Source organism: Elgaria multicarinata, chromosome 2 (genome assembly GCF_023053635.1).
Source record: "Elgaria multicarinata webbii isolate HBS135686 ecotype San Diego chromosome 2, rElgMul1.1.pri, whole genome shotgun sequence".
NCBI lineage: Eukaryota > Metazoa > Chordata > Lepidosauria > Squamata > Anguidae > Elgaria > Elgaria multicarinata.
Window position 1 is genome coordinate 82,502,948 of NC_086172.1, and position 11,141 is coordinate 82,514,088.

The following is an 11,141-nucleotide window of genomic DNA, read 5'->3' on the forward strand; positions in this document are numbered from 1 at the left end:
CCAGATCCCGCATGATTGTATAATTGTTTGAATATATTCAGCTCAAGACCTAACGTTAATTTATGTATCCTTCATTTGATTCTGCTCCCTTCCACATTTGATCCCTATGTATTATTTCCATATATGTTTTAATGGTATGTTTTCTGTAATCAATTCAATGTATTGATTCCCTGTTGAAATGATTTGTATTTTTCTCTTTCTGGTCAATTGACTGCAAATAAAGATGATGATGGTATATGTTTTTAAATTTTGTAAGGCTGCCTTGAGGCCCAGTATTGGGCAAAAGGCAGGATACAAATTAATAATAATAATAATAATAATAATAATAATAATAATAATAATAATAATTTTACTTTGGATCAATTACTGGCTCTAGATGATGCATTTCTTTCATTTTCTGATTTACATACTAAATATAAATTATCTACTACTAGCTGTACCCGGCGTAACATATGTTGTTGTAGCATATCTTAAAGTTTATTAATTAAATATCATCGCGGAGGTGCGGGCTGCTTGGAGGCTGTCGATACAGTGCCGTCTGGCAGATCTGGGGGGCAAGGAGGTTGGGGGGAGGGGGAGCAGGTGTCCCCCTCTCCCTGGGGTTCCTGTCAGCCTTGGGCTGCCCGCCCAGCTCGCATGAGATTAGGTCAGGGCCTGGGCTCGCAGCAGGCGAGCGGCCTCCCACCTGGCCTCCAAGGGCCCTGGCTGTGCCTTGCTCATGATCCGGACCCTTTCCCCAGGGTTCCTGTCAGCCTTGGGCCACCCGCCCAGCTCGCATGAGAATAGGCCAGGGCCTTGGCTTGCAGCAGGCGAGCGGCCTCCCACCTGGCCACCAAGGGCCCCGGCCATGCCTTGCTCATGCTCCGGACCATGGCAGTGCCCCCTTTGTGGGGGGAGCAAAGAGGCAAAAAGGGGGGTAGATTACCTTGGAAAGCCCGGAGGAGTCGGGCGAAGAGCTTAGCAACCTGTATCAGCTGATGTTACATGTTGTTACTGTTGCTTAGCAACCTGTATCAGCTGAAGCCTATACAGAAACATACCTAAGCATTTTATATATATATAGATGGCTGAATGGCAATACTTTCAATTGCAACACTTACTGGAATCTAGGTTTGGTCTGGCCATTTTTTCAGCTTCAGAGCCTCCATTACTGTTGGAAACACTTATAGCAGCTGAACAGGCATATCGACCCACGATCCATATGTATAAAAATACTTAATATCAGTAAATAAATACGATATCCAGGCTCTAAGACAGGGATGGAATAGAGAATTGGAGCATCCTATTTTGCCTTATCAATGGATTGTTGCCTTAGAGACTGTACCTGAAGCTTCTATGGATCTTAGGCTACGTCTTATTTAGCAAAAAATCTTGTTTCAGGTTTATTGGGCTCCAAAATGCCTGTTTAATAAGGTTTTGTCTAATTTGCATAATTGTTGATGTAACACACCTAATGCTTCTTTTATTCATATGTTTTGGCAATGCCCAATAGTTGTCTACTTTTGGGAGGAGGTCATAATAAGGATAAATTTTGTATTGAAATAGTCTTTAACATGGAACGATGTGTATGTCTTCTTAAACTACCTACTGGTTTCTTGAAAGTTGCATGGTAAGTGCAAATGGATTTTCTGAGCCCTTGCGACAACTAAAAGACTGGTATTATTACGTTGGAAGGATAAATGTTCACCTCCCATAATGCTTAACAATGCTATCAACATTAGAATGTGTGGTATACAGGCGCCAGTTGTGAGTGGAAAAATAATAGGGCTGTGCACAGCCTTGGGCAGAATCCCTGAAATCGAGAAACTCTTTATGATTTAGAAGGGGAGTGGTAGAAGGAGATCTGTTTTTTTCTTGAAGTTATTGAGGGTGATTTTTTGTTTGATCTAATTAGAATTTTGTTATATACTTGTCCCCCCCCCCCCCGGTATTTGTTTAACAATGCCAATATACACTGGAAACTCAATTTTCCTTAACCAAATGTCAGTGCAATTGTGTTTTTCTTATCTACAACACACAGCTCAGATGGCTTCTAGGTAAACTGTTCGTCACTGAAACATACTTGTAGCTCATTCGACAGCGTTAGGTGACTACAATGAAGGCTCTTCCTCTGGTAGATTCCAATCAGACAGTAGGTTCATGTGGAACTACCAGGAGCATGCCCTTGGATGACCTCGGTGACCAGGCAGGTTAATAGGGGAGAAGACGCTGTGTCTGGTATCCTGGTCCCAAGTTGTCTCCACCATCCAGCTATACACTGATATGGGACCTCCTGAAATTGTGGATGCCCAACCTGCCTCTGTGCCTAATCTACTCAAAGCCATACTGTAGTGCCTGTTGACTGGCTATACAGCCCTGAGATTTGAAGTGGCTTTTCCATGATGCTTGTAAAGTCCACCACCTTTCTTTGTTAAGCAGGAATGAGACAAGTCTTACTTTTGTGCACCTGAAAACCACCCATCTATGACCACTTGATTATTTTGTATGTCATTATCACTACCCCAACGCTTTAAAGCTCTTTATAACAGATTTGAAAAATGGTATATGGAGTGTGTCCTGGGCCTCAACAGTTGTCAAAACTGTTATAAAGCACTTTAAAGCGCTTTAAAGCAGTAGTGTAGATCCCGCCCCTGAAATCAGTGAATCTCCCTTCCACAGCACACACACAAACACCACCACCACCAGTTGTCTACATGCCTTTCAAACCTGTGTTTGCCGACAGACACTCTGCACAATGTAAGTTTGCCAGAAGACACTCTGCCCAATAAAATTTTGCTTGTTTGGAAGTTCAGGTGCCCGGTGAACCAGTCATTGAACCTGGAATGATCCACATTACATGTAGCTGCGAGCTAAGCGAAAAAGAGAAATGTGCTGAACTGCGGTTACTCTGTTATTGCTGTATTTCCTCATTGGTGGTTCTTAAACTTTGGTGTGTGGAGGACCGCTATTCCTCCTTGCTTGTTTGTTGTGGGGTTTTTTTTTACCTTAGAGACAGTAAATGAAACATCCCTTGAAAGGCTTCTGAAATAGCACTCAATGTTTGTGCTACAGCTTGCTAATTTTCCATGCAAAATGCAGCCTTGATGTCAAGGTATTCTATGTGAATGCTAGGCTCTTCATAGAATCATAGAATAGCAGAGTTGGAAGGGGCCTACAAGGCCTTCGAGTCCAACCCCCTGCTCAATGCAGAAATCCACCCTAAAGCATCCCTGACAGATGCTTCTTTGTAGCATGTTTCAGAACTGTGCAAAAGTCTCATCGTAGGCCTTAGCTAGACCTACCTGTTAATCCATGATGGAGGGGTGAAGATCTCGTGATGGTTTTATCGTGAGATCCCCCCTCTATTTACATGCGACGTGCAATGACCTCAGAGGGGGAGGCGTCACACCCGCTATTTAAAAATTTTTCTTAAAGGGGAAGATGCACATGAATGCTCGTGCGCAAAAGGTAAGGTTTTTTTTTTTTTTTTTAAATAATTACTTTCCCTGCTCCCCACCCCACCCTCAATGGGCGCCATGCTCCCGAGGAGCTCTGCATCCCGTGCGCAGTTCCTGGCTCCTCACGAGGAACCATGAGGATCCGGGACAAACCGCAGCGCCCGGCCACACGTTCTACGGTCTTGGGCTCAGCGGAAAAACCGGGCCTAAAGGGTAGGGCGAGATCCTGGGACAAGGGAGGGTTCATCCTTCCCTGATCCCAGGATCCCCTGTGCATCATGTGAATGCACAGGGACGATCCCGGGGATCACCCCAGGATTTCGCCCCATCTAGCTATGGCCATAGTCTTCATCATATTTTTGGGAATAGCCTTTGGCGACGAGCCTTAGCCTTGTATCACTGTACCTCTCCTTCTGCACCTGCTTGGCTTTAAGAACTAGATCGCAGCCTTTTTGCCAACCGGCAATTTTGCAGTAGTCCACGTTTTGTTTTTTGTGTAGGATTTCTACTTCAACTTGTGATTTGTTTTTCAATTTGCTTGCTTGCAGCTGTTGTAGGTTGGCACCTCGCAAAATCTGATTAAGCATGTGGTTATTCAATATTTTAATATTTCAGTAATTTTGACTTAAATTCTTTAAAAAAATTATATTTTTAAACAGGGTTTTCTACATTCTATATTGTCAGTGTTGTTAGGGGTATGTGTGTGTGTGTGTATGTGTTTGTGTGTGTGTGGCAGTTCAGATGAAATGACAATGAAAGGTAGTGTGATGGCTATAAGCATATTTTGACATGAGATCAATCTGATCAATTGGAATAGAAAGGTCAGAGGTCAGACATCGGGCATTGTTAAACAGCTGGGCAGGAGCTTTTAGAAATCATCTGTGTTTCACACCCCACCCACCCCACACAGGCAGACGTCCCTTTATCATACAGTCCTGCGCTCAAAAACCTCAGCATGGCAGAATCTGAATGGGTGGTTGTCAGGGAGTCCTGGGAAGTGAAGTGAGGTAGGAACTAAATTCAAATAGTTTGGGGAACATTGAACTAATGTTAAAACAATGAAGAATCTACTGGCACATTAATGACTAACACATTTAGAGGCGGTAAATGTAACATCCTTTAAATGCCTCCTGAAAACACATCTTTTCACATGGCTTTCCCTAGGCTGTAACTGTTGCTGTGTTATTTTAATTTCATGTGGTATTTTCAAACTTTTATATGTTTTGATCGGTTGTATTTTATAGTTTTAATTGAGAGCCTTGGCTATTGGGCAATGTAAAAATGTAATAAATAAACAAATAAATTTATATTAAAACCAACCAGCCAACAAGCCTAAAGTTAGCTGTTCTGGTCCATGAGATCCCCGGTTCTCTTAAATGCCCAGTTGGGCAATAGGACCAAGCAAAATGTTGCAAGAATGTTTGTTAGTCACCAAGATGCCTCTTTGCTGTTTTGTATCGAACAAACACCAAGTACCCCCCTGGAAAATGTCAAGCTCTGTCTATGATCCAGTAAAGTCAGACATAGGTTTATAGACTGAAAAAACGCACACACATATGCACAATATATATCTGCGTTCCTCAGCCTGGTGCTCACCAGATGTGTTGGATGACAGCTGTTAGAATACCCTGGCCAGCAGGTGTACAGCATACACAAAATGAAAATACAGTAATCATGGGGTTCTTTGCTGCTCTCTTGTGCTCCTTGTATAGAACTGATGCCTTATTTTTTAAGAAGTAAATTGCTAATGCTGGATTAACATAAGAACAAAAGAAATGCCATGCTGGATCAGACCAAGGGTCCATCTAGCTCCCTTTTATTTTCCTCACTTGAGCAAGACTTGCATTTTTTTTTGAAGGAAGCATTTTATCAGTCAATCCAAAAATAGACCTCATTTCAGAAGTTCATTAAAAAAAAAAGAGTTTCTTTTAAAAGTTCTTTTTTAAAAAAAACAGCTTTCAGAAATGTGACATTGGTTCTTCGGAACCAAAGAGTCATTTTTTAAATGGATCCACTTTTGCTAGAATTGGATACACTGCTGATGTTTCCATTTCTACACAACTATTAAATGTGCAGAAGCCCATCTTCTTTTGTACATCACCTTACAACCGGCTCAAATATGCATGTGGAGCCTGCCAAAATCTCCTTGCCATTTAAAATTCAAATTCTCATATTGATGAACTCTTTTATTATATACTAGCAAATGGACATGGCTTTGCAAGTGTTTGAATAGCCCTTAGTTTTATTGTTTTAACAAAAAATTAGAGGAGAGGGGGGGAAATGGGAATTTCCCTTAGATTCATATCATAAAGACTTCAAACTACCTATGCAGTTGTTAGAGTTGGACACATTGTGCCCACCCTATCCAAGTGAAGCCATGCCTGCTGGCACCCCTAGGTACAGGCCCTGCCATGGTACAGTTCTATAACCCCAAAGGAGGGCTCTGTCTACTCCAGTCCCTGAACAAAGGGAATGGGGCAGGCATATAACTCAAAGCTCCATCACACCAGTGTTATAGCCTGCTGTCGCAGTGAATTTCATGCAAAGGACTCAGATGACGCTAACCATGTCCTGCTGTGATTGCGGTTCTTCCCCACTTCTTAGCAACGTATTTTGGCACGCAGAAAGTCTGGTTCTTCTGGTAATAATAATAATAATAATAATAATAATAATAATAATAGTTATTTATTTGTTACCCGCCTCTCCCTCTGGATCAAGGCGGGCACAACACAAATGCAAACACCACAGAATGCATATTAGTGATGAAAACATTTTAAACTAATACATTATTAAAAGCAGCACATTAGCAAAAAGGCATCTTAAAATTCAACTGGGTAGGCCTGGCAGAAGAGATCAGTTTTTATGGCTTTCTTAAATTCCGGAAGACGGTTAAGTTGAAAAATCTCTCCCGACAAGCCATTCCACAAACTGGGAGTGGCAGAAGAAAAGGTCCTCTGGGTAATAGTTGTCAGCTTTGTTTTCGTTGGCTGGAGTAAATTCTTCCCAGAGGACCTGAGTGTGTGGGGCGGATTGTACGGGAGAAGGCGATCCCGCAGGTAGCCTGGACCCAAACCATGTAGGGATTTAAAGGTGATAGCCAACACTTTATACTTCACCAAGAAACTAATTGGCAGCCAGTGAAGAGATTTTAAAACTGGTGTAATTTGGTCACCCCTAGGTGTACTGGTGACTAGCCTGGTAATGCGAAAGCACACTGCTGAAACTTCAACATGTATTTTCATCCATCATTTTCAATCTGATGCTCTGTGGGCATGTTTTCAAAGGGAGATATTGCTGACGAAAGAGAGGGGCGTGCCTTTTCTCCAGTGGGCTGTGTAGCTTCTCTCCCCTCCCCTTTCCCTCTCTCCTTTTCAATAAAAGGGAGTTTTAGGGCCTTGCTAGACATGCCAGATAAGCCGGCAGGGAGGAGGGGTGACGGCACGCTAGAGGTAGCGCACGCCGTCGCCGGCTTCTACATGCACGACGCGACGGGGCAACGGGAAGCCCCGTAGCATCGGCCATTTTTTTTATTTTTAAAGGAGCCATGTGCGCCAGATCCCCGCCGGAGAAGGTAAGAAGTTTTTTTTAAAAAATAAAGCCCCCCCGCTCTCCCTGCCCCCCCTGCCTGCTAGCTCGTTCTCCCCCCATCCGCCATCCCCGATCCCGTCCCCGATCTTCCTCCCCGTGCCAGGCCTGATCCCCGATCTCCCCCCGTGCCAGACCCGATCCCCATCCTCCCCCCATGCCAGGCCCGATCCCCGTCTTCCCCCCCGTGCCAGGCCTGATCCCCGTCTTCCCCCCCCGTGCCAGGCCCAATTCCTGTCTTCCCCCCCGTGCCAGGCCTGATCCCCGTCTTCCCCCCCCCCGTGCCAGGCCTGATCCCCGTCTTCCCCCCCCATGCCAGGCTCAATCCCCGTCTTTCCCCCCCGTGCCAGGCCTGATCCCCGTCTTTCCCCCCGTGCCAGGCCCAATCCCCGTCTCCTCCCCGTGCCAGGCCTGATCCCCGTCTTCCCCCCCATGCCAGGCCCAATCCCCATCTTTCCCCCCCGTGCCAGGCCTGATCCCCATCTTTCCCCCCTGTGCCAGGCTCGATCCCCATCTTCCCCCCCGTGCCAGGCCCGATCCCCATCTTCCCCCCCCCCGTGCCAGGCCTGATCCCCGTCGTTCCCCCCCCTGTGCCAGGCCTGATCCCTGTCTTTCCTCCCCCTTGCCATTGCCGATGTCTGGCTTTTCCCCCTCTCCTGGCGGGTCCAGCCTTCCCCCTGCCCCTCTCTCCCCTCCGGGATCCCCCCCCGGCCTGATAGGCATAGCGCTCGTATGAGCGCTGTGCCCAGTCTGTGGCTTTTCCCAGCTATTCGCGAGTAAGCGAGTAGCCACAAAAAGCCACGTACCCTGCTAGACGTTCCGCAGCCACGGCCTGAGGCCAGAGCTGTGGAAAAGCTGGGCCATAAGCGACTTCGCTTATGCCAGCTTAAGGCAGGCTTCAGCGCGGCCTGACCCTGGATTCCCCTGTGCGTCATCTGGATGCACAGGAGGGAAACCGGGCCTCACACCGCGCTAACGCCTGGTCTAGCAAGGCCCCATGTTGATTAATCAATTAATCTATGGATTAAATTTGTATGTGAGTTATAAGCAGTCCCTCTGGAGCAAGAAGAGGTTCCATTGAACTCTATGTTCCTACTCCTGAGTAGGCATTTCCACCTTAAAAGAAATGTGGAAAATGCACCCTCCTTGCCAGCAGTGCCCTCATTTTTAAAGATAAAGAGATCCAAATAGGGCTTTCAGCATGCCCAATTTAAATCCGATTGGATCATTCCTTGATTTTAAGGTTTTTTTTAAATGGAAATTAAACAAATGCTTACATCTGCATAGGTTTTAAAGATAAGGAGATCCAAATCAGCACAGTGATAGGTCTTAAGGAGGGCTTTCAGCATACCAAATTTGAATCAGATTGAGTCATCCCTTGATTTTTTTATGATTTTTAAATTCCCCCTTAAATTCTTTTCCTCTGTTTTGCAACAGTGAGAAGGATCATAGGATCGATTTTCCATTGCTTTGATCATGCAAAGCTATGCATCTTCAATTTCATAAACTACATATCTGCTGGTTCCCTTACTCAAAAGCAAATCCCATTGATTTCAACTGCTAACTTCATATGGAGGCTTAGCTTTGAGTAAACCCCATTGAACAGAGAGAGTCTTACTTCTGAGTAAACACATATTCTAGTTCTAGAGAGCCACAGAGGGCTCATGCGTATGTGTGAGCGTTTGACAGCTGGAGTGTGTATGAGAGATGCACCATGCGAGGCAGGGAGAGGAAGGGGGCAAGGGGAACTGGGTTTGCCTGGTGCCCTTTCCACAAGGCTTGGACACCAGGTGTCTCCACGGTTGGCTGAGGATACCAATCCTGGGAGGGTTGCAGCGGCGGCTTCTTTTCTTATTCCAGGTGGTGGTGGGGCTCTGTTTTGCATCAAGGGGAGGCAGAGAGGCAACCTTTAGTCAAGTGGCAGGGAAGTGAGAGCTCCATGTCTCTTTCCATCCTGGTTGGCACTTTACCGATGTGGGATTCTCTCTCTCTCTCTACGTATGTACACACGCACTCACCCCCTTTCCTTTCTTTCTACCAGCCAGATCCCAGGCAGTGTTCAGTGCGCCTAACCGGGACTTACTTCTGAGTAAAGATGTGTAGGAGGGCGCTTAATGACTCACAGGGGATTTCCACGAAACTACTTGTATTTCTTTATTTACAGTCAACAGACCAATATAAAACAAGAAGATACACCATTATATAAAACAGTACAAAGTAGGGATAAAAAAAGAAGGGGGAGTGTTACTTAAGGGGGGAGAAGTCCTTGTTTTTCCCAAATCTGTTCAGCAACAAGAGAAGCTACTGCCGAGGAAAAAGCAGAGCAACACCCTAGTAGCCCCATGTCCATCACAGTCAGTGCAGGGGGTGCGGGGAGTTCTCCAACCACCACCACTCAATAAAATGTAGGGGGAGGTACAAAGGAGATCCGCTGGCAGATGCAATAGCTAATTCACAGATTTGCAGGGGAGGAGAGGTGTAAAGATGCATGAACCCTAAAAGCACACAGATGTAAGTGCACACTCACTATGGAAACGAAGGAGGATAATACCAGGAGGGCAAAAGTGTAGGTGTGATGGAGCTTTCAGTTCCTCCAGCCTCAAACTGTATGGACTGAAAAACTATGAGACATTTGCCACCTACTGACCAACTAGGGTATTGCAGGCTTGAAACTCATGGACATATTACCATGTGATATATATTGAAATATGAAACAATTTCTTTAGAAATCAATACCTTGAATTCAACTCAGCCAGTTTGCTTTTTTTTTTTTTAAAGAAAGCCTTTACCACACAGATTCAATGAAAAATACTGAAAATCACATTTTGGGCTAATTTCATCCATACATGTGTCTAGTTAAAGTACATTTTCCTATTAACGCCAAAACTGTAGGTCATAGTGATTTCAGGTTATTTTTTATTTTGAAAAAGCTTTCAAAACTGAAAAACTTCCTTACGTACTGTACCAGTTTATCTCTAACAGTGTTTATACAAATTTAATTAAAAAAAATGTGTAAACTCAAAATTGGGTAAAACAGCTGATTAACCATGTTACAAAGTCTTTTTTTTATATATAATTTTTATTTGTTTTCTACACTATATAAACATACATAAAACATTACAATAATAATAATAATAACAAAAAGAAAAACATCAAACAACTGCTACATACATATTGAATAAATGTTGAGTACATATATGTTGAATAACATATATGTTACATATATGTTGAATAACTGTCCCTTCCGCCAAGACGCTTGTTCATGCACTGGTTATTTCACGGTTGGACTACTGCAACCTTCTTCTCTCTGGCCTTCCTTCTTCTCACATCAGTCCGTTGGTTTCTGTTCACCACTCTGCCGCAAAGATCATCTTCTTGGCTCGCCGCTCTGACCATGTTACTCCACTTCTGAAATCTCTTCATTGGCTTCCAATTCACTTCAGAATCCAATATAAACTTCTCCTGTTAACCTTCAAAGCTTTTCACGGTCTAGCTCCTTCCTATCTCTCCTCTCTCATCTCACACTATTGCCCCGCTCGTGCTCTTCGCTCCTCTGATGCCATGTTTCTCGCCTGCCCAAGGGCCTCTACTTCCCTTGCTCGGCTCCGTCCATTTTCTTCTGCTGCCCCTTACGCCTGGAACGCTCTTCCAGAACATTTGAGAACTACAACTTCAATCGCAGCTTTTAAAGCTCAACTAAAAACTTTTCTTTTTCCTAAAGCTTTTAAAACTTGATGTTGTGCAGACTTTATACTGTTAGTTTTACCCTACCCTGTGCCTGTTTGCATTCTCTTCCCCTCCTTATTGTTTTACTATGATTTTATTAGATTGTAAGCCTATGCGGCAGAGTCTTGCTATTTACTGTTTTACTCTGTACAGCACCATGTACATTGATGGTGCTATATAAATAAATAAATAAATAAATAAATAATAATAATAATAATAATAATAATAATAATAATAATAATACCTATACCTTATCATACTACAACAACATCATTCTTAACATAAAAGTGCACCCCCCACCTCGGGATCATTCCTGAGTCCAAAATCTAATCGTTCCTTCTGCTGGCGGTTTCCCACTTCCCTTAGTAAACACAAATATTAGGAACTGTTTCC